We start from the raw sequence: 21400 nt of genomic DNA on the forward strand, positions 1-21400 counted from the left end.
GCTCCAAAGCTTGGAAACTGCAACTCCAAGGAGGAGCTTTGTCCTCAAAGGCGGAGCTAAATCCACCCAGGTGTTTTGCACATCTGGATGGTTGCCACGGAGATTGAAGGATTTCTCAAACATGCACGAAAAAAATCAAAGCAACACTCCTCGTATGTTTTTGATGAGGGAATGACATTACAACATGACATAACACTCAAAAAAGTTGATTTACATAATACTACCCCTTTAAAATAAATTTAAATCGCCTTGATCTCCCCAAAATACTTAGTTTTGTGTGAAAAGTTTTCAGTATGTTCTGCGAAAAACTGTAACTTGTTCTTGTGTGCATTTATGGAGCAGTTCTCCTCCAGTATCAGTTTGACAAAACCGTTACATATGTCTGGCGAAATTGTTTCCTTTTTCTCCCATCCCTCTTGCTCAGTCTAGGATTTCTCTTCTTTCTGCCCATTGTAGGCCCACTAAGAAAAAAAAAAAAGAAAAGAAAAAACTTGAAAGAGGAGCCTGTTGCTCTGTCCAGCCTCCATCACCCAGGTGTGCCAACAAAAGCTCCCAGCAGATCCCACCCGGTGACCCTCGCAAAAGGTCATGTAAGAACTCCAATCTAAATTCCTTGCTTGACAAAACCCTTGAAAGGCTGCCTGAATGGGGCTGTCCATCCACGCCACGGCGCCACAAAAAAAAAAAACTCTTTAGCTGAGACGTGCGGAATGTCTCAATCGTTTTCGGACGATGTCGGAGCTAAAGCGGGTTAAAGTTTGGAAAACGAACCGCCGCCTCAGCCTGCTTTAGGTAGTTAACTGGCTTTGCTAACTGGCTTTGCATGGCGCCGCCATCGAGGCCTCAGCACCAGGCTGTGAGAGGAAGCCTCAAGCGGAGGTATTATGCTGGGCCGCACTCTGGCATCCACAGCCTGTCCCTCACAATTATTCCTAGAGCGACAGCAACGGTACCGTTTGGTATATCAGTGGAACACAGACCCCGGTCACGTCCCTCTTCCTCCTTGTGTCGCCTTTAGCGGGTTTTCACCGAATGCAGAACGGAGGAGCCGGCCAGAAGGTGTTTTGTTTTTTTATTTATTTATTTTTCCAAGGGCTTGAGCCCCCCTTTCAGCCCTTTGACAGGCATGGCTGTGAAAATGTGGAAGCCGCAACCTTGGCAACCGCTCGGTTTCGAACCGAGACGAGGAAACGTCGGCGCCTTCTCCCCCCTCAGTCACGTTTAATACATCAAAATAATAAAAAAAAATAAAGCTGGAAAAGAAACTCTGAGAGATATTAAAAGATAATAACAACGTCCCGAGAGGCGTCGTCATTATGCTTAGAACAAAAGTGACGGGTAGGAGGGATTGGGAGCTTAAAAGCGAATGTGCCATGGAGGACCTGAAGAAATGTAAGGCCTCCAATCCGGTTGTAAAGATTTATCAAGGTGTACTGAGTTCAAAATTAATTCTCACAGATCTGCGCATAAGAGGGTATGTGTGTCCTGCATTAAAGAGTGTAAAACAAAACAGTGCTGACAGTGTCTCTCTGTTCCCCCCAGCAGAATTGAGTAACACTGGCATAAGCAGCCTCTCTCTCCTCATCTTCCTCCCTCACTCTATTGACTCTGTGGATAATCTTGACTCCCCAGAAAAAGGAAAAAAAAAATCCTTAAGCAGCTGGCCACAAACCTTGTGCTTGAGTGCACATGCATACAATATCTTCCCTCCAGCCCCGGGGCTGTTTTTCACCTCTCTCTCTCTCTCTCTCTCTCTCTGTCTCCCCCTTTCCTCTTCTTCTTTTTCTTCTTCTTTCCCGGTTCTCCAGTGAGTTCCCGAGCCAACTCGTCTGGAAAAAAAAAAAAGGCAGGATTTGTTGGTTGGGTCTGGGAGCGTGTGCCAAAATCAACACTGCTTCCTTCTCCTCAGGGAAACCTGCAGCAAATTGGACTGGAGCTGGCTTTTCACTTTGTCAAGAGGATGCGGGCTTCCTCTGGTAGTGAAACCGTAGACACCGGTGTCCATTTTTGTCATAAATAAAAAAAAATAAAAGCAAGCCGCAAGTAAAGTGAGCAGCAAATTGGACATAGTACAAATAGACTGATTTCCTGTGTAAACGGGTAAGCCAATGGAGAGCTGCTTTTGATTTGTGAGCAGCTGAAATAGTGGTTTCCTTCCCTCTGCCGCAGTCAAAAACTGTAACTATCATGTCAAATGCATTAAATGCTTTGGCGCAGTATAAATACCTTTTTTTTTTAACCTCATCACATTTTGTCACATTACAACAACAAAGCTTATTATTTCAGTGGGGATGTCATGTGGTGGACCAAATCAAAGTAGTGCACAACAGTACAGTGAAAGTAAATAGATTTTCTTTATTGTGAGTTGATTGTTGCTACCTGCATTCCTACCTAACTACCTACCAACCCACCCACCAACCAACCCACCCACCCACTAAAATCCGACGCTGCTCCATTTTTGTCTACATTTCGTAAAGAATGAAGTTGTGCTCATCGCTCATGTCGTCTTCAAAGGATTTTTCTTCATTTACCTCAGTGGTTCTTGTTGCAGGCGAAAAGGTTGAAGATTTTCAAAGAGTTTTGTTTGTTTGACACAGTGCCATGTGAAAGCGGAGGGCACCAGTTGAATATGTAACAAATGTTGCAACTTTATAAGGTGTGAAAACACCCGAAGAGGAAGCTTGTTCCAAAGTTCGGGATCTACAAAACTCCCGGAAAGCGACAAGAATTCTGACTTCAAACTTTTTCTTTTTACACACTTGTGTAAAATCATGAGACAAGGAGGTCCATCTAAACTTTTAAAACTCCATAATAAAATCTTGACGGAAATCCTAAAAAGTACAGGCAACCAGTGTAGGGAGGACAAGATGTGGGGCGAACAAAAAAGTACCATCACGCTCCTTCCAATTCATAATTGTGCTCCACTTTGTGTTGGTTTGTCACATTCAGGTACATTTAATTTCATGAATGTTTGAGGCTGGAAAGTAACACAGCGCAAAAAAAAAGAAAAGACTAAAACGGCGTGAAAACATTACAGCTCAGCGAGACAATAAACTGCAGTTTGAAGGTGGACATGGCAAGCAAATTAAAACAGCATGAGTAAGAGACAGAGCTGGAAGGCGTTCGCTGTCAGTTTCCATCGGATTTGTTTCTAGATATTGTATTGTGAGGAATCAGAGGAGGGAGGCAGGCAATCACGGTATCAGTACAGCCTTTGTCTCTTTACACTACTTCATATCAAACCCAAATGGACTGCAGCAGATGACACCTTGTTTGAAGGAGCGAGATGTTTGATCGAGGATGTGTTTGATGCAGAAGGAATAAAAAGTAACACCTTAGCTGTTCGAGCTCGGCTGCGGCTGTTTGAAGTGTTAGAGCAGGAAAGCCCCGGTATTCGTTCTCATCCGCCGAGTTTCTACGTGAGGGAAGGGTGAGACAAAAAAAAGAAGCAGAAATCTGAAATGTGCTGGCGCAAGTACAGAATTAAAACAAGTACTTTGGAAATAAAGGATGAATTGTGTCGAGTTGAGCTTAGAAAGCAGCATATGCTAAAGAACAAAAACAATATTGTGATTCTGAATGATTGTGATGATGATTTAAACTTGTATAGTGCGCTTTATGCAGCGTATTGAGCTCCAAACTTTGATTTCCCATGAATATAACGAGATGCATATTTAAATATCAAGACGACTCAAATGAAGGAGAAAAAAAATTACATAATTTTTACACTTTTTAACGTCAAAATGAAAACTTATTTCTAAAAAAATAATGATTAAATATGAAGGTTTAACATAAGCAACTGCATACATTTTTACCTGCCTTTAAGGTGACTGACCTAAATCAACAGAGGTCCAGCTATTGCACAGAAACAGACAAGAATGTAGCCACTGGCTAGCAGTTAGCCGCTAGCAGCTAATGTTTGGTGCCTGCTGCATTTGGTCATCTCTAGTTCAGACTCTAAAATAGGTTGATTAGACCTGATCTGAATGATTCTAGACTGAGCAGAGACTCTTTAGAAACAAGTTTGTGATTTATGACACCTTCATTCAATTTATTATAAGACAAAAGGATCATTTTTGACTTTTTAGCATAAAAACCACCTTCAGATCGGACAATAAAAACCAAACCTTAGTCTTAAAACCCATTAGTTCCGTTGTAAATTGGATTTATATGTATATACCACCATTCCTCAACTGAGGAAGTAAAAATATGACAATATCAACTTTTGGACTTGAAATGGCATAATATAACCTTTGCTGTATCTTATTTTGTTACCCACAGCAAAGATGGCATGAAAAATCCTCTTCATCTATGTAAAACTGCATTTTTTTAAAAAAGTGGGTGAAAATCACGTTTGCTTCAATGTTGTTTTGTTGTATTTAATGTGTTTAAATCGCTGAGGGCTCTTTTGTTTTGCGTTTTCAGTGACAGCTTTTGCTGCAAGTTGGGAATTGAGTGAGAGAAGGAAAACATGGGGATACCCATCGACAAATGGGTTATTACTGAACACAAAATGTTGAAACTACATTATCCAGTAATTCTTAAACCAAAAATGAAACCTTATTCGTCTCTCAGCAGAGCTGTTTATCCTTTTCACAATGCAATTTTTTTTTCTATTGTGCTTGGTTCTGTTTGTTTGTTGTTTTTGTTTTTTCATTTAAGTGACAAATATACTGGTTCATCAGTAACTTCGAAGTTACTGATGAACCATGTCTGTGAGTGGCTGATGGCAGGAACAATCCAGTTTCACTTTGGGCGCGTGTCACAATCCAAGTTAAACATCTGATTGACGATGCTCCTGGTTCAGTATGAAGCTTGTACTGAACAAGTTTCATGTGTGTGCAAAATAATGTAAAAAACAAAAAAAATCAAATTGTTCTGTAATGCAAAACAATGAATTTAGTCTTACCGTAGTGAGTGAAATGAATCATAGTGCCTGCTAGTACTAGTATAAGAACTTCTACAAGGTTTCACAAGGTTATTTAAATTCTTAATATAAGATCAGAATCATTTCAATTTAAGACAGGTGAATTTGGAGATATAATTAAAGCTCACTGAGCAGAACTCCTCTGCTGATCCCCCATTCAAATCCTTCAGATTAGCCAACAGCAAATAGCAAACACTTCTCTACTATAAAATGACATTAAATGGCATAATATAACCAGTGGTGGGAAGTAACGAAGTACATGTACTTTGTTACTGTACTTAAGTACAATTTTCGTGTATCTGTACTTAAGTAGATTTAATAATGGGTACTTTAGACTTTTACTCCACTACATTTTACAGTAAGTATCTGTACTTTTTACTTCACTACATTCCTACAAAAGTGTCGCGTTACTCGTTACATCCAAGTCGCATTGAGCTTTATTTTCCATTAAAATGTGAAGTTCAGTGTCTTAAGGTGGCGCCGTAAAATCCAAGCAATAACGTGACTTACGTGTTTGTTGTCACGCATCGCCTCCAACTTTACTCGCACGTGAAGCTCCCGACATGTGCAGTGGTTTCCTCTGAGCGGGAGAAGATGTCTGTCTAATCATCAGTTATATAATAGCGCTGCATAAACCATAAGATATGGCGACATGTAAAATCAGCAGCGCTTCGCTTTCACAGACGGTGGGGACTTCGTCCAACTTTTAGCCTCACTTGCATAGGCGTAGGAAGCGGGGGGACATGGTCTGTAAGATATATTTATTCTCAGTACTAGATGTGGTCTCAACAAACCCATGACATTTCAACAATATTTTACCTTTATCTGGAAATAGTGTCCGTTTATTCTTGCCATACAGTCCTCTGTATTAATTATTGCTCGAAAGGTCTTGCCATACAAGTTTATTCCTCTGTATTTACTTTAGTTTCTTAGTTTATTCTTGCATTTTGTTCTTCATTCATTTCCATTTAGTTTCCTTTGATTAGTATTATCCTCTCTTGGTTTATTGCTATGTCCACTTTAGTTTCTTTCCTGTTGCTAGATTAACTTTATCATTGACGCTCACCATCAGTGATCTTCACTCATCACCTAATCCCATTTTCACTGTTCAGCGTCGGATTCTCTGTTTTTATGCCATAATTCACATCTAGTACGTCGCTCCGTTTTATGTCCCCCTTCTGCTGTTTAAGAGTTTTGCGCAATGTGCGCGTCTTTTTTTAATTTTTTTAAGCCCTTAAGGTGCAGGGCAGTCGGAAAGCGTATAGATAGGGAAAAGGCAGACTGACATCAACCTTTTAAAACAACGGAAACAATTTCTGCATTCTGATTATTGAAATTTAAAAGTGCTGTGTTGTTCTATCACACTCGTTTCATACCGGACCACTTACAGCACCGGTGTTAACGCTATAAAATGAACGCCCTCTCTTGTGGTATCACCCATGGAGGGATTTCTTGATTTCTTTATTTAAATTGATTCATTTTTCAGAGGGATACACAGCGAGGGTATCGTGATTTTAGCTACCAGTAGAAGAACGGAGCTGCGCCAAGAAGCTAACAGAAGCTACAAACACTGAATAGAAGAAGAGCTGCCATCAATATAGCTGCAGCCAAGCATGGTTTAATGTTACACAATACAGTTTTACCAAGTTGCTCAAAGTCTAAACTGGCATTGTTGTGCATTTAAGGTGTAAAGTTTACCTTCGACTGATGCCCCAAAGGCATCCCAGCGCCCCCCTTTTGAAAAAATGTCCGCCAGCACCCCCTGCCGTCCTCTGAACGCCCCCTGGGGGGCGGCATCGCCCACGTTGAGAACCGCTAACCTAGAGGCAGAATCGTGTAGTACGAAAACTGCGCGTACAGCAGCGTCATTCTGGAAACTTTTGGGTACCCCCTCATATTTGGCTGTGGCTCCTTTCCTTGTGACCTCATTCAGGTTGCCATTTGCTTGTGGTATTCCCAGGTACTTGTAACTGTCCTCAATGTCTGCTATTGTTCCTTCTGGGAGTGAGACCCCTTCTATGTGGACGACCTTCCCTCCATCCGACCACACTTCTCTAGTCCGAATAACATCCCAATGTCAGTGCTGTAGATCCTGGTGGTGCGGATCAGTGAGTTGATGTCTCGCTCACTCTTGGCGTACAGCTTGATGCCATCCATGTAGAGGAGGAGACTTTTGGTGGCTGCATTCTTGAGTCGGTATCCGTGGCCAGTCTGGTTGAAGTTTGGAGCCATCCCGTTCTTCCAAACAGCGATGGTGCTCAGAGGGGCTTTCCTCCCTCATTGCTCCTTCCCACCTGCCTCACCCGGAGAGCCAGGCCGCCGCTACTGGTACCTCTGTCCGTGGAGCACCGGCTCCTTCATCCAAAGAGGCGCAGGCGATTCTTCTTTGTGCCTGTGTCCTTGAGCTACAGGCGCGCCACCTGTAGCTCTGTATGTTCTTTTTTTTTGCCACCATTCGGATCACAGAAACGTGGGTGGGCATCTGCCTGCACCTGCTTACCAGCAGGTTTCTGGAGGTCCATATGGTAGCTAGGGTGAGCCACATCTCCATGAGGCCCTTTTTTATGTTTTCCGGTGGCTCACCCCGTGCAGCACTAGCTGCGTGTCGAGGACCTCCCTTACTGGCAAGTATGGGAATTGCAAGGAGCCGGCCTTTGCCCACACGTTCACAGCAGCGCTGCACTCCCACAGAAGGTGCCTAACCGACTCTGGGTCGGGGGCAGATGTCGCGGGAGTGCATGACGGCTCTGACCGGGAGGATCCCATGAGCCACCAACCTGGAGTCTGTTTGGAAGGACGGGATGGCTCGCGTTGATGATTTGGCTGAGGGGATTCAGACCTATGCAGAACAGCAGTGGGGGCAGAGAGTTTCCTGGAAAGAATTATGATTCTTTCCAGAGTTTTTGATTTCTGCCCCATTTGATTAACACTTGTGCAAGTGGTTTGCAGTTGCAGGTTTTTTTTTATTTATTTATTTTTTAATATATATATACTGCAAACTGCACAATTGGTTTGCAGTTGCAGTTTTTTATCCATCCATCCATTTTCTTACACCCTTGTCCCTTAGTGGGGTTGGGAAGGGGTGCTGGTGCCTATCTCCAGCTAACGTTCTGGGCGAGAGGCGGGATACACCCTGGACAGGTCGCCAGTCTGTCGCAGGGCAGTTTTTTATTTATTCCATCCATCCATCCATTTTCTTTACACCTTTGTCCCTTAGTGGGGTTGGGAGGGTTGCTAGTGCCTATCTCCAGCTAACGTTCCTGGCGAGAGGCGGGGTACACCCTGGACAGGTCGCCAGTCTGTCTCAGGGCAGTTTTTTATTGATTTATTTTATTTAATTTTTTTAAATATATACTGCAAACCACTTGCAGAATTGGTTTGCAGTTGCAGTTTTGTTTTTTTATTTTGTTTTTTTATTTATATATAATGCAAACTGCAAATCACTTGCACAAGTGTCCACTGCTGTTCTGCATCTGAACCCCCTCAGCCAAATCACCAACAAGACTGGCTACGGATACCGACTCAAGAATGGGGCCACCATTAATGTTACCCTAACCCTCCTCTACATGGATGACATTAAGCTGTACGCCAAGAGCGAGCGAGACATCAACTCACTAATACACACCACCAGGATCTACAGCACTGACATTGGGATGTTATTCGGACTAGAGAAGTGTGGTCGGATGGAGGGAAGGTCGTCCACATAGAAGGGGTCTCACTCCCAGAAGGAACAATAGCAGACGTTGAGGACAGTTACAAGTACCTGGGAATACCACAAGTAAATGGCAACCTCGATGAGGTCACAAGGAAAGGAGTCACAGCCAAATACCTCCAACAAATAAGGCAAGTCCTGAGAAGCCAGCTCAATGGCAAGCACAAGATCAGTGCAATAAACAGCTATGCCGTACCAGTAATCAGAGATCCTGCAGGAATAGCTAGTTGGCCAAAGGAGGAGATAAACACCACGGATGTTAAGACTCTGAAACTACTAACCATGCATGGAGGGCTCCACCCCAAATTCATCATTCTGACTAAACGGGGAACAAGGAAGGTAAATAAGGCAGGTGATTCCTTGAGTTTTCTAAATTGAGGGAACCAAACCTTTTTGGAATCCTTTACTGTGGCGATTTAAAATAAAACCTATTGGGTGTATGTACAGTAAAAAGAGGAGTGGGCCCAAAACTGAACCTTGGGGAACCCAAGCAGAGCAACAAGGTCCCAGAATACTGAAATATTAAAACTGTACAATTCATGTTTAAGGTCAGAAATCAGCAACTTCCACCCAATATACAGAAAATGTTTTGTGACAGAGAGGGAAGTTATAATTTAAGAGGTGATGGACATTTTAATAAACAATGTATTAGAACAACCATGCAGAGTTTTTGTTTATCGGTGCGTGGAGTAGATGTATAGAATGGATTGAATGATGAGTTCAAAAAAGTAGAAATATAAACCAGCTTTAAAAACTGATTAAAAAGGAGTTTATTGCAAAATGTTCTATAAGATGACTGTTTTAAAGTCTGTAAATACTATTGATGATATAAATACTTTTTAAATAATGAGACATCTTTAAATGTCATGTAAAATGGAAACAAGTTGTCTCGTTTTGATGTTTTGACAGTTAATTGATTATAAATTGATAAGTATGAAAGGGGCAGGACATTATAAGATATTACATCTTCTGCTCCTTTTCAAACAGAAAATATAAAATTTGCTTGTCACTTGGGCATAATTTGTTTTACCTCTTATTTCTCTAGTCTGTTTCATTCTATTTTTTATTTTTTTTCTTTCTTGATTGTCTTTTCTGTCTGTTATAAATAAAAATAAATACATAAATAAATAATTAGCTGGCCAAAGGAGGAGATGAACACCACGGATGTTAAGACTCAGAACCTACTAACCATGCATGGAGGGTCCCACCCCAAATCCAGCACCCTGAGACTAGCCGCAAGGAAAGAGGCAGAGGGCTAGTGAGTATGAGAGCCACTGTCCAGGATGAAACATCCAAGATCCATAAATACACCAAGGACAAGATCTCAACAGGCAATGTGCTCAATAAATGTCTCAGACAATGGGGAACAGAGGATGAGGTGCTGGAGGTACCATGATGGGAGGACAAGCCCCTACATGGGATGTACCACCGACAAATAACTGAAGTGGCCGATGTCAGGAAATCCTACCAATGGCTGGAAAAAGCTGGACTCAAGGACAGCACAGAGGCTCTCATCCTGGCTGCTCAGGAACAGGCCCTAAACACCAGAGCAATAGAGGCTCAGATCTACCACACCAGACAAGACCCAAGGTGTAGGTTGTGCAAGGAGGCCCCTGAGACAGTCCAGCACATAACAGCAGGGTGCAAGATGCTAGCAGGGAAAGCGTACATGGAATGACATAACCAAGTGGCGGGCATAGTGTACAGGAACATCTGTAGAATATGGACTGGAAGATCAAAGTGGGGAACACCCCCAAAAGTGGTGGAGAATAACTGAGCTAAGATTCTGTGGGACTTCCAGATCCAGACAGACAAAATGGTAATGACGAACCAACCGGACATTGTGGTGGTGGATAAACAACAGAGGAAAGCCGTTGTGGTGGATGTAGCAGTACCAAGTGACTACAACATCAGGAAAAAGGAGCACGAGAAACTGCAGAAATACAAGGGTTAAGAACACGATAGAACCGAGCTGCAGTGCATGCTTTAGCTTTAGCACAGGACAGCGTTATCTCAAATAAAACAGGCATATGGTCTGAAAATAATGAGTCACCAATCACTAAATTACAAACTGGTAGACCATAAGATAAAACCAGATCAAGACTGTGACCATGCTCATGGGTAGCACCAGTCAGACTGCACAAAATTTAAAGAATCGGTAACATTAAGAAATGACTGAGCCATAGGTGAAGTAGGACAACAGACATGAATATTAAAATCACCAACAATGAGAACTCGGTCATACCCTGGCATAATATCAGCCAGGAAATCAGAAAAGTCATTTATAAAGTTTTTGTTGTACTTCGGTGGCCGATAGACCGCCGCACACAGCACAGTGTGAGAGCTGCCGAGTTCAAATAGGCTGATCTCAAAGCTACTAAATGAGGCCAGAGGGAACTGTTTACAAGTAAAACTACTTTTAAAAACAGTCACTATTAATCCACCGGACCCTGACGTCCTTGGAGCAGTAAAATAGCCGCAGTTCCACGGTACAAGTTCATTAAAAATGCTGGAGTCACCAAACCACTTGTCCATGATTCTGTTAATAAAACATCCAATCAATAAGAGGAAAAGAAATCCCTAATGACAAAAGTTTTATTTGTCAGCGACCTGGCATTTACCAACCCGATCCTGGCAGAAATCGGCGGGTCTGCACCATCAGGTGGCATCCGGTGCTCCCGGCAAAGAGGCCGCAGGTTGCTAGGATACACCCTGCGTCTACAGGGCAGAGGAGCGCAGGGACCTGTGGTAGTCTAGCCTGTGGTCATTGGGGCCCTCGGGGCAGTCATCCCCAAACTGGAGCAGTGGCTAAAACAGATCCCAGGAACAGCATCAGACATCTCAGTCCAGAAATGTCAGGTTCTAGGCACAGCCAAGTTACTACGCAGAACCCTCAAGCTCCCAGGCCTCTGGTAGAGGACCCGAGCTCAGTGGATAAAGAGTCCACCTGCGGAAGGGTGAGAAGGGAATTTATATAAATATGAATAAATATATATACACATTGTCTGAGTATCTCCAAGTAGGTTTGATTTTAACTAGCGTTTCACCTAGCAGTAAACTACATTATTTTTTTCTTATGTGCAGAACTATCAAACGTTTCCCAAATACAATGTGACCCCAACACTGAAACTGTGAGTTTCTGTAACAGTGTATGTTGAGCAACTGAGGGAAATAACATAAACATACAATATTTAGGGCTCTCTAACAAGCACCATGATGTGCAGAAGTGCTTACATCCCATAACTATTTCTAGCATTTGCAATGCTGCAGCCACAAATTCCAAGATATTTTACAACAAAGATGATTACTTCAGATCAACACAAAGTGCTGCGTAACTGTAAAGTGTAAGGAAAATAATGTGTTACCTTTCTGATAACATTTTAAAACTTAGAAATCTGACTCGTTATCAAATTTCTGGGCAACGTCAGAGAACTTAGGAACAGGAAATTTAACAAGGTAAGTGATATCAGATCTGAACCTGTCTGAACAATATCAGATGATACATAGGGTGCTCACAGAAAGGAACATTTTAAATCTGCTTGTAAAGCAGGTGTTTCTGTTTTTTAATGGAATTCCTTTAACTCAAGAATTAAAGCCAGTTCTAGGAGTTTAAGATAAATTGTGGGTTTTTTTTTCTAATTTCTGCCTTTGCAATGATTCTGCTTAAACATCTCTTTTTGTAAATATTTCTGTCTTTGTTCTGTAGCCTATACTTGGTATCATAAAACATTAGGCAATATCAAGATCGAATAATGGTAATATTAGCCTAAATGCAGCCAGTGGCATGTGGGCTATAACTAGCATGTTGTCTTACATTGACTTCCTCCATTCAGTGTGCTAAACATGGTTAATAAATAAACAAAATAGCTAAAAAGCTTATTTTAGGAAAAAGCCTACTTTTAATGTGGGCAATAGTTACATTAGAAATGTTTGTGCTCTGCTTTTTGTTCACTTCGTGGCTCTTGGTTACCAGTAAACACACTCATCTCTTAGCAACAGATTAGCAACAAAAAATTGTTGTTGTTCAAAAAACATAGGATTTCTTCTGCTCTCTCTCAGATGTTTACTTTATGGAACTTTTGTGGAACTTGGTTACCAGAAAACACGATCATATCTAAGCAACAGATTAACAGCGTAGCAACAACAAATTCTTATTGATAAAAAAATATAATGTTTCTCCCGCTCTTTTGAAATACCACTTATTTTACACTAACAAGAATTTTGCAGTTGGTCAATTTTGCAGAAAAGTAATTTTTTTGTCATTAATGGCAAATAGGCTATATTAAATACACATTCAACACAAAAGTAAAAATCTCGATTTATACTTCGTGGCAGTTCGTTACCAGAAAAACCCCCGCTTATCTCTTAAAACCAAATTAATAACAAGTAGTTTATAAAACAAAAGCTCTTTTGAAATAACGCTTACCTGATTAGATACAAGACATTTACCGTTGGCAAATTACGCTAAAGTAAATATCTGAAGTTCACTTCGTGGCTCTTGGTTACCAGTAAACACACTCATCTCTTAGCAACAAAAATGGTTATTGTTCAAAAAACATAGGATTTCTTCTGCTCTCTCTCAGATGTTTACTTTATGGAACTTTGTGGAGCTTGGTTACCAGAAAACACGATCATCTCTTGGCAACAGATTAACAGCGTAGCAACAAAAATTCTTATTGATTAAAAAAATGTAATGTTTCTCCCGCTCTTTTGAAATACCACTTATTTTACAGAGAGCAAGGAAAAGCCAAAAACTGGACACATTTTGTTCGTCGTCTTGGAGATGAAGCGGAGTTTTTTGTTGGCAGCGATTCAGACCCGCCAAAACTTCCAGCCCAGCCAGGGAGCCAGGATAGTTACAGGTAGCAACTCTAATGTTAATCACAATGTGTGAGTTAACTGATTATAAACTGTACCAGCCCCAAGGTTTATAGTTGAGGTTTACATTGGAGCCGCCTGGGAGAGCGGCGCGCGTGATCCGCACCGAGTTGCAAAGATCCAGAGATGCACGAGGCGCTGCGCATGCGGCGGCGTCAGCTCGTGCCGCTGCGTGTCCGCTTCAACGCGCACAATGAACCGAGCTCCGTGCTCATGAAAAATTAAAACAAAGTCAATAATTTCCATTGGCATGATTTATCACTTCTCTTTTTATTTCTCTTTCTTTCTACAAAAAACTGTATGATAAAAGCTTTCAGGTTGGTGCTTTGGTCTCAGCTAAACCTTTTTTTGAAGGAAAATGTTATTTACAAAGACTTCAAAATTCATTTTATTTTTGTCATTTTGTTTATTTATTTTGGATATTTGAAATGCCTTCCAGTTGCAGTGTTAAATGTTCATTATAATTTAAAGTTTACTGATCTTTCAGATTGTGTTCTTGCATTATAATTTTCCCATTAACATTTATTACTTAAAAATGGTCTAAAAACAACAATAATATTGTTTATCAAAATCAAAATGTGTTACTGTGTCAGGTCTACACACATATGATTTATAGTGTAGTTAGTTTATTGCCATGGATGGCATAGTTACTTTGAAAGAGTAATTTGATCACTCAATGAAAAATTCATCCATCAGCTAGAAAATGTGCATCTCTTTTCCCTCCATCGTTTACGTTTGTGTCGCTGGTGTTACATATGAAACCTATATCCCCAAGGAAAAAGAAGAAAGCAACAATATGTGTTTTCTAAAAATAATCACAAATGCTTAACTTGGATACGTAATTTTAATCTGATTATTGGATTGTAAATAGTTAGATTACGGGTTACGAGGGGTCAGATTAGAGTAACACGTTGATGACAGCATTGTTTGACATTTTTGCTCAAGCTATTTACAGATCTTTCAAGTTTCCGATATGTGTCCCCCTAATGATAAACTTGTTCCTACGCCCTTGGTCACTTGGAAGGAAAGCTTAAAGAAAGGTAAGATCCGTGGACGTGATGCTAGCAAAGCTAGCTGTACTGACTGATGTTGCATCTGCGATGAGAAAAAGTTGTTACTCAGGCGCTGAATTATTGTGTGGAGGAGTTGACTGAGGTGTCGCATATATGGGACAACGCTGGTACCAAAGTCTGCATTGATATGACATTCAGGAACAATCCGATTCTTCTGGATGGATCTTTACTGATTAAATTTATTTCAGCTCTAAGTATTTAATATCTAGGTGTTTTATGGGAATGTGGATCTTTCAGATCAATTTGAGAAGCAATTTTGATACGTAAAATGTATTTTTTCTGTGTGACGTAGCACGAGGTGCTGGTTCTGCTATGTGGCTCCTTAGTTCCATGTCCTCTCCCACCCACCTTCTTTCCATCCCCTTTCTGTTGGATTTCTTTCAAAATAAATGCCACCAGTGGCAAAAAAAAAAGTGAAGTTTATGCTATGTTAGGACAGGAAACGAGATGTTTCCATCCCTGAAATTATGATGCATAGAATCACATATCTAAGTCTAAACTATGTTACAGAGAGTAAACATAATAAAAACATTCTTTATCTGTGACATTGTTCATTAAATGGCACATTTCTAATGTATTAAAATTAAATACGATCGGTACACTTAATGATATTATCGATTAGGTAATCCATTCAGCAAGTACTTTTACTTTTAATACTTAAGTGTTTTTAAAAGCCAGTACTTTTTTTACTTTTACTTAAGTACAAATGTTAATGTGGTAGTTTTACTTTTACTTGAGTACATTTTTGTCTGTGTATTTGTACTTTTACTTAAGTACATTTTTTGAGTACTTTCTCCACCACTGAATATAACCCTTGCTGCATCTTATTTTGTTACCCTGGAAAACACATAATACTTCCCCTTTAATACTTTACAGCAGTTAATAACAGATTTTCTTTTTCCAAATAACTTTTTTTTTTTTCCAAATCGGACTTCATTAAACGAGTAATGTTTACATCTTTGTCACGTCCTAATTCCCTAACAGGAGAATAAGATACAGTGGAAAAATGAAATTTAAGACACACCTTGAACAAGAATTAAAACCTATGATGGAAAACCTGGATTGTTTTCAGGCCTAAAAAATTCTGATCTTAAAATTTAAGCCACTTTATGACTTTAGCAGAACCTTGAGAGGCTTTTCCATTATTAAAGCACAGACAGTCTAAGTACCTGACTTTGTCCCACCCTCCAACGCATCCCCACTTTTGCAGCCTTACCCCATTTTAATCTAGTCCAATCTTTCATAATCAGCAAAAACCATTCTTCTCCCCTGATTGAGGAAGGGGAAGAGACGAAGGGGGGGGGGGATTGTGTTTCGCATGTCAACTAGTGGTTAACCCCAGGAAAGAAAAAGAAAAACTTTCCCCGCCGTTAATCTCGGACGAGCATCTGAGCTTATTATTGAGGAAAAGCTAATTAAAAATCAGTTAACATCTCTGCAAATACCTTTTTCTGCTTGTAGAAAGAAAAAAAAAAGAGAGGGGGTAGAGGGAAGAAAAAAAAGACACCTGAATAGGCTCACTGTTCTTAGCTGTAACCGAAAAGACCCTGTGACTGCACCTAATCTGCAAATTATATAACTCACAGGGCCATTTCCCTATGTAATACTGCAGGAAACAAAAGGACAGTTATTTCTGGGGGAGCAGTTTTTTTTTTTTTTCCCCAATGTAGAGCGTTGGCATGGGCTCCTGGAGAACAGCCTCTCTCTCTCTCTCTCTCTCTCTCTCTCTCTCTCTCAGCACCATGAAATGAAAATTTACATTCGCTTAGTGGCGATGTGGCGCTCGGTGGAAGACGGCTGTATTTTTAATGAGAGCTGGGAGATTTAATTACCTCTGTTTTAGCAGGCGAGATTTCGGCGGCGCAATGACAAGGGAGACGCGGCGCGGGGAAGAGGTGGCACGCAAAAAAAAAAAAATTCCTCTGCTCACATCCCAGCGGTCACCGAGCTGAGAGAAAGCTAGCAGGCACCGGGGCTGCAATTAATCCAAATTTATTCCACCACCACCACCATGGTGCAACCGCTGATCTGAAGGAGGAGGCCATGGAAGTAGTCAGTCAGCCTCCAAATGTGAAAGTAGAAAAAATAAATAAATACAGGCTTTCAAAAAAAAAAAAAAATAACTGTATTCCCCAGTTGTTTTGAAGTGTTTTTAAAAATGTGATTACTAATGTTGTGAATTCTCCCCAAAGGCCCAGTTTTTCTAGCTTATGCAAAACTGCTACGAGGCTACATCTGGCATCTTGCTTTTGTTTTTGTTTTTTTTTCGCCTCAGATTTCACGCCATCTCCACACCGGTGATGACAGGATGTCGGATGCAGTTACCGACGTGGCGACACTTTAATGAATACCCAGATCCTCTGCAAACCGATTCCTATTTTTAGCACAGATATAGTACGTTGCAAAAGAATTTATTCTCTTGAAACTTTTGCCTAAATCATCTTTTGACAAGAAAGTAGGGGTAATATTTATTTTTTTCTTCCCAAAATCACTTTTGTTATTTGATACGCTGTGAATCAATTTCAACATGCATTAAAAAAAACTGACTTAAAGGGGCAGTATTATGTAAAATGATCTTTTCTGAGCTTTACATCATGTTATGGGAGATTAAAGGATTTCTGAAACACGCATCAAAGAATCAAAGCAACACTCCAGGTATGTTTTTGTTGAGGGGATGTTATTATGACAACCATTCAGCTGAGCAAAACACCTGGGTGGACCTAACTGAGCAAACCGTCCCCCGCAACTCCCCTTCTTTGCTCCTTCTGACTAGCCAGCAGCAATTAGCAAACACCTGGTGGACCAGCAAGTCTACCGAGTTCATTACTTGTCATTGCAATGCTGGTGAAAACGTTAAGAAGTTAAAGGAGGAATGATGTTGTGATGTCTTCCTCAAGGCGGAGTTTCAGAAAGAACAGGAGATTACTAAAGAGACAGAGACCTGATCTCACGCCGTTAAATTACAAAATTCCATTTCTTTAAAGTCATATTTCATACATGGCACATTTTTATAACAAATGAACAACATAGTTATTTGATTGTGCTACAAAATGGCAGCATGTTCCCCTTTAAGTTATTCCCCCCCCTTTAAATTAATACTACTTTTGCATTGTCTTGTTGCCTTTTGAGAGATCCCTGTCTTATCTCCTATCAGAAACAAAATTCTTGATTGGATGAAAATCACTTTGGTTCTTAAATCATGCCAAAGGTGTGTATTATTTTGAACTTAGCCGTGATTGTGTACCTTCTGAAGTTAATTAGCTGCACTGGCTCTTGTCCAGCTAAGAGGTGGCAGAATACAAATGCACAACATTCAAAGCCAACTTCCATTACTAAAAAAAAATGTAAAAACCATCTGTCTTCTGCGTTTCAATAAAGCTCAAGCTACTGTCAACAAATCCCAGTCAAATAGGTTGTCGTCTGTATAGTTGTAACACAACATAATGTAAAAATAAATAAATAAATAAAATCAATGAGAGTTAACTATTTGGCAAGGCAGTCAAATAGAAACTCAGTTTATGTGTTTTTAAAATAGGACACACACACACCGTCAGAGAAAAGGAGTGATGTTTTGGCTAGCATGATGAAGTAATTCCCACTAAAAGATTGGGGAAATGCTGATCTCCATTAGACCTGCTAAATGAGTGGATGTCAAGCCGGGAACATATGTTTCTGTTGCTGGAAGCGCCAACAGAAGGTCGTGTTCAAAATGCTAAACAATTTCCCTTTGACTGCATTTACTCTGACCAGCAGTGGGGAACATAAACCAAATGCTTTTCAAAAGGAGAAACGTTTGTTATCTTTGCATTATTCAGTCTATGAATCCTCTTCCTCATTCTAGATGTTTACTGTTGATGTTTTATTCATGACATTTCGGTTGTGTGTTAATAACATTACAGTCAGGTTAGTGAGAGAGCAATGTGAGGATATTTATGAACCATCAAAATCTTTATTTTATGAAGTGTAAAACATTGTCGAGGTCTGGTCAAATCGCAGTGGTTCATATAAACTGTACACTTTATATTTTCTTTTTGATTTACGTGTCAAAATTGAACAGATTTTCACACATAAATATTTCCATTACCTAATGATTTTCATCCCTTTTTGACTTCAAAGTAACAACAATTACTGTAAAAATATTACTAATGATGCACTGCAAAATTACAAAATCTTACCAATAATTTTTGGTTTAGTCTCCAGTGCAAATATCTTAGTTTTTCCTTTTTTCAACTGTACTAACTTGCAAGTAACTTTTCAGCAAATCAATATTATGTACTGTGTCACAGGTTGGGCCTTTGTCTCCTTTGGGGTCAGTGTTTCCTTCATAAATGAAGTAATCCCACGTGTAGCCATTACTGGAATCAGCTAAAACGTATAGTTTGAAACCCCCTTCACAGGTTTTGCCTTCATATATTGTTTGAAGAAAACCCTGGCTTTGGAGGCGATCATCCTTTCATCTATGGCGATTTCTTGGCCTGGATGAAAATTCCAGCAACAAGCGTCTCTCATCTCCATATACAGAGGCTTCAGCTTTCCAAGGCGGTTGTACTCAGGCATCCCCTTTTTAGCTAAATTTGCAGCATTGTCTTCTTCACTGCTAAGATGTAGAGCTTGAAGAATCTTGAGCCACTTCTGGCGAGATATTACACTAGAGGGAAATGGTAGACTGTACCGATTACTACGGCACCAATAGTCCGTCAAGGATGAACACTTGACATAGCCCATGTACAAAACCACAGACAAAAATCTTTTAAAAAGTCCTGCGTGGTAATGCCAGTCCAATGTCTGAGAGAGCAAAGAAGAGAGAGAGTAAGAGAGGTGGAGGTCGACGCCTGACTTCTTTTCCCTTCATTGTTTTAGACCAAGCAATGGTTCTGATGATGATTGGCAGCCTGTCCAAAAATCTTCTCGGACTGAGAATACCACCACCGGCTTTTCATCAGTTGAGAGGTGTGACCGTCCATGCTGATATGTGTTGGCCAAAATTGTTGGAATAGTAGATGTAAGAAACATTTGAAAAAGCTCAACACAACTGTATGTAACAGCTACTGATTAGCTGGGATTCAGGTGTGCGTGATGGCTGGAAAATGGGCTGTGGTGAGATGTCAGGCTCAGCGGTGTCGGACCGTCTGCCCTCATTTCAAAGTGATGCCTCACTTCTTCCCCGTCTGCCTCCACTTCCAGCTCCTCTCCTGCTTCCCCTCACTCTTCCTCTCGCTCTTCCTCTCGTTCTTCCTGGGAGGGCAGACAGGTCCTCTTCTGTCTCAGAGTTACTGGTGGTATTCAAGGATTTTATTCCGTAATGCAGTTTTTATAATGTTTTATTTCATCTTGAAGCCTGATTTTATGACACTATAACATAATGTGGCATTGTAGACAGTTTTTTGGCCAAATATTGCAGAGTTAAACAAGTTAACATGAAAATGTCACTTTGAACAAAAGCATAAAGATGGCAACCTTGAAGGGCAGAATTATGTATTTTCCAGGAACAGGGTAATTTTTTTTTTAGCAGAATCAAGTAACTTTTACCTTTAGTTGTTCAGATGTTATATAAATACCAAATATGACTTAAAAGAAATTTGACTTTGTAATCCAATGCCTTGAAATTGGGCCTCTGTCTCTTTAAGAAACTCCTGCTCTTTGCGATGTTTCCATAAAATCACATCTGAATAAGCTTGTTCACGTGACAAGTCACTAAAACCCATGCCGCACAATCATCCAACTACTTCCTGTTGTCATCTTGTTTGTGCTTTGCGCCAGTAGCAACATCCGATTGTTTGATCATGTGACTCGTGTGATGCAAAAAAAATTTTTCCTTTTTAGTTTTTACTAAATAAGCCAATTTTGATACGGCCAACAAAACTCACCTGAACTTAGTGCCAAAACATTTTATTGAAAAATGTGATTTTTTTTTTTTTTAATCTTGGCATATTTCCATCAAGCACATTTCTTTTCAAAATGTCAAATTGGGCAATTATATGGTGAAGGGAATGATTTGGACGGACAAAGTCAGCAGTGACAACACAGATCTTCACAGTCCTGGGGGGGAGGGGAGCACTCGCTGGTCACGCACAATTATTTTCATTTAGTGGCATGATTTAATCAGAAAAAAAGTGATGGAAGTAAGTTAGCAGCAATAATGGAGCTGCCCAGGGATGCTGCCTGTATAGAATTCCTAATACCCAATTATTTTAATCCAAAAGTTCATTATTTATTAATTCAGTGGGTCTGCTGGGTTATAATTTAGCTCCCAGAAAGTGAAACTCAGCAATGTAGCAATTAAGGGGATGTTCAGCGCTGGATGCCAAATTCACCTCCAGCTAATGTTTATAATATTCAGAACCCACCATGGGTTCCATTCCGCCGTATCATTATGAAGTCCTCACTGCATGGCAACTTTGAGTCGAACATGAGAATTGTTGGAGGCAATGTGTTCCTTGGGGTTTAGTGGAAATTAAACTTTTAGAAATTGGTTCATGCCAATCAATGCGGCAAGGGAAAGGCGAAGAGGGAGGGGAAGGGAAAGATGCGGCAAGAGGAGAAAAATAATGAGGCCAAGAGTGCAGGGAGGATGAACCGCCATGATGATTGGAGTGACAGTGACTGAGAGGAGGAAGGCGGAAGAGAGGAGAGACAATCAGAGGGTGTGTGGGGTGGGGGAGAACCCAAACCAACTGAGTTCATCCTTGGCTCAATGTACCCAAAACTCCTCTGCTGCACTTGTCTCTTTACAAACTGCCAATCCACTCAAAGTCTCCCTCCATTGCTCCGTCCTACCCTCCCTCACACACCACAAGCAATGCCACCATA

General features: G+C 40.6%; 1 long non-coding RNA gene across 1 annotated transcript; it reads right to left on the reverse strand.

Annotated features, from left to right (window-relative positions):
* Positions 1-7883: 7883 nt before the first annotated feature.
* LOC145549412 (uncharacterized) lies at positions 7884-14060 on the reverse strand. The gene is made up of 2 exons (XR_014085382.1): positions 13066-14060; positions 7884-11586 (listed from the first exon to the last, which is right to left on the reverse strand). It is a non-coding gene; the product is annotated as an uncharacterized LOC145549412 (long non-coding RNA).
* Positions 14061-21400: the final 7340 nt, after the last annotated feature.

This window comes from Poecilia reticulata, chromosome 20, assembly GCF_904066995.2.
Source record: "Poecilia reticulata chromosome 20, P_reticulata-male-v2, whole genome shotgun sequence".
In the NCBI taxonomy this organism is placed as follows: Eukaryota; Metazoa; Chordata; class Actinopteri; order Cyprinodontiformes; family Poeciliidae; genus Poecilia; species Poecilia reticulata.